Raw genomic sequence first — 3,795 nt, 5'->3', positions numbered from 1 at the left:
CTTATCGCTGGTACTAATCATACGCATACACTGAGGGTAGTTTTAGAAAAGTAAGAGTAAATTTGTATTTTGTCCATTGGTGGTTCTTGTTACAACTGCGTTTCTATCTGCCGTCTTATTGATCGACAACTAAATCGCTTACTCGCGGTGGTGACATCTTATGCTTAAAACGATGACCGCTATCCTCTTAAATACAGTTACAGTTACTAGGTTAATGTATGTATGCATGTGGATTATTAGAATGAGCTTACCACATATGTACCATATATAAAATACAATCTCCTTTAATAACTTAACGAGATTTTAGTTTGCATTTGTTGCTTGGTTTTAAACATATTTTTTGAATCAAAATGGAGGAGAATCGTGAAATTAGGTGACATTCTCCCATTTGAAGATTCCGTTTATGTGTGTTTAACTGTATGTATAGTATATGTGCATACCCGCACCATTTGACAAGGTACAGTTTTTTCTCAAAGAAAGGAACAAATTTCCTTGTAGGCATCTGAAAATTTCGTTTTAATCTCATTTCGAAGAATAAAAAGCACGGAAGGAAGTGCTTAAACATACGAAAATGACTCGTACAATCCAGGAACCGAAAATAATCGTTATTTTGATTTTTACTTGGATAAAAAAATCGCTAATGTGTACTTTGTACTAAAGCTTTTGAAAGCTTTAATGCCATTTCTTTTCTTTAAATCTGGCGCAGAGGTAAGGATAGTAAGGATAAGTTGGCGATCTCACAACATACATACATATATTCCAAAATTTTTTTGCTTCTTTTCATACAATCAGAGATTGTTCTTTAAATGTTACAAGAGTTGATAACTATAATTTTATTAACACCGCTGGACGTATAATGATCCTGCACTTCTTTCTGTACTTATTCAAGTCACAAAAATTTTAAATCACAATTTTTCATTGTTTATTAAAACGCCGCATTCTTAAGAATCGATCAATCTTGGTATACATAGAGATCAAAACGAAGCCTACAAGTAAGGATATAAGCTCCATTCTCTGAGGAAAATTGTACCTACATACATATTTTAGTGAAGCGAGGTGAATGTACATACATATATACATAAATACATATGTATGTACATATATACATTGTAGAATCTTTAAGAACAGCAAACAAATTTTTCCACTTACATTAACTTGCCATTCTATCCAAACTGCGTACAATAACCTACAAGTCTTTTTTTTTATAAATACGCTTGATTCATACAGGGCTTACTTGATACTTTTCCGACTGACTTTAATTGATATTTGAACATACATTTGTACGTGCAATTCTTCTTGACCATAGCAGTTTTTCTCTTTGAGTCGTTGGAGAATTACAATTTTGCATTTACTGTAGTGTAGAAGACGTGTGGATCCGATCCGCGTATCTATATTCCAGATTTTTAGTTAGGATCATAGAGAACTGGCCCAATGCAAGTTTGCTTCGAAATGTACTAAAACGCACAGTGTATACAATCAGGTCAGGTAGTCAAAACAATGCCAAATTTTTGATTACATTGGTTTACATAGTGCATATCAATGGCTGAGTTAAAGATCGACCTACATATCTCGGCAGCCTTTTCGAAAACGCACCATCTCAGAAAACTTTTCCAAGTACACTCTACTTCAAAATTTGATTGAAGAACGCCCTATTTCAGAATTTTCTTAAAAACCACCCTATCCCAGAATTCGGTTGAAGAACTTATCTCCGATTCGGTTAAAAATCGCCCTATCTAATAGGGCTGAAATAGGGCCTTTTTGAATCGGCAGCTGAGATAGGGCGTTTTCAGTCAAATTCTAAAATAGGGCGTTCTTCAACCAAATTCCGAAATAGCGTGTTGTTGCAAAATTTTCTGAACTGGCTGCCGAAATAGCTCGAACTTCCACTCAGCCATAAGTACATATCTGTGGACATTTGACAAAACAGCTTAAGTCTATCTTTCACGGACAAAAAAGCATATGTCGGCAAAGCTCTTTTTACCGTCAATGCAGTCATTTTTTTTTTAATTAAAACATGCAGTTGTTGCAAACAGAAACATTTTTAACGGTTGCAAATAGCGATAAAGGAGCCGATTTTGTCAAGAGGGAGCGAGAAAGCAGTTTTCTGAGCATTATTGAAACTACCTTCTTTTTTGTATTATGATACGAACCATCATATAAATTCAAATTGAAAAAAATTTTTGTGAATTTTGAATCGTTTGTATATGTATATTCTTTGGCCGCACTGAGTGGTCAATCACACCTTGTTTAATACACCTTGATCATGATAAAAACCATCGTGAAATTATACCAGGGGAAATAATAAGAGCGAGAAAAAATTTTTTTATTAATTTGACACTATCTTATTTGAAAATATGCCTTTAAAATTATGTATAAGATAGCCGAATGACAGAACATAAAGTGGGAAAGCTGTTTTATAACTTCACCTGTTTAATGCGGCATGAATGAAAATAATATTCAGAAATATTCTTTTTAGTGTAAGAGCCCCTTGCTCCTTGGGAAAATACTTGCGAATTTCGTTGCCAGCTACCACTAATATACATACATACGTACGTACATATGTACAAACCATTGTAATGCAGGTGGTTGATCTCCTCCCGTCGTGAAGCGGAAGCGATTATGTCCCATTGACATGAAAATGAAAATATTTGTCTTTTTTAACGCAGGACTCATTTTCAAATCATAATATTTAAACAAAAAAAATAAATGAAAGCAAGTAACTTTTAGCAAAAAAAACCGACTTCAATTCTCATATAAAAAAAAAATATATACATATATCTCATGATATTAACCAGATTAGTATGGGACCAAATCTGAGACACTACCTTTCCGATGCATTTCCGAAATCGGTTGACGTGGTCCAAAGTTATGCGGTAACATACATAAAAAAAAATAAAAAAAAATAAAAATAAAAATAAAAAAATAAATAAAAAATAAAAAAAAATAAAAATATTCCGACGAACTGATAACCTCCTCCTTTTTTGGAAGTCGGTTAAAAAAATTAAGAAACAGCGAAGTAATTTAAGTGTTTTATTAAAAAAAATATCAAACTAATATTTAAAATTAAAATTACTTCAACTAAAATTTGACGGTACTTGTCCACTATTCATTACCTACATATGTCCATGTACCTTTTTGTCAAATAAGCAATTTGTCAACGGCTTACTCACTGTATACGGTACAAAAACGTATGAAAGCTGATATTCTATGTATTTGATAGCGTTTTCATGGGCTTTTGACAAACAAGTATGTTCCCGTGCTAATGAATTCAAACAAACTATTACTAAAAAAATATTGTTTCGCCAAAATAACACTTCTATTTTCATATTTACATTAGTGTATTAAAAATCCGTATGTATTAGTTATACATACATTATTTCTTTAAAATGCAAAAACTAATGTACAATAATTCCAAAATAATTATAGAAATTAGAACCTAAACCGATTTTTTTTTAACTCTTTAAACAATCCGGAATTTAATATTAAAGGAACAGGTATTGACATTGCTGCTTTCACAGTGCACAGTGGGGCAAAAAGGTTGCTGTGGACAAATCAATTTTGAGAGCCCAAGTATGAACCGATTTCAAGTTTCTTTTTTTTTTACTAAATGATAATTTAATTTCGCGTCGATCTATCTGTGGCAATTTTTTAAAATAGCTCTGGTTTATTATTTATTTACATTGAAAAATTTAAGAAAAAACTTTTATGTTTAAATGCTTCCACTTTTTTGGAAAATACTTGAAATTAATTTCAAATGTCTGCACTTATTTAAAAAATTATTCATAAACATTTTTT

This window comes from Rhagoletis pomonella, unplaced genomic scaffold, assembly GCF_013731165.1.
Source record: "Rhagoletis pomonella isolate Grant_MI unplaced genomic scaffold, Rhpom_1.0 Rhpom_scaffold_00002, whole genome shotgun sequence".
In the NCBI taxonomy this organism is placed as follows: domain Eukaryota; kingdom Metazoa; phylum Arthropoda; class Insecta; order Diptera; family Tephritidae; genus Rhagoletis; species Rhagoletis pomonella.
The sequence above is the reverse complement of the archived record's forward strand: the minus strand, read 5'-3'. Positions refer to the sequence as shown.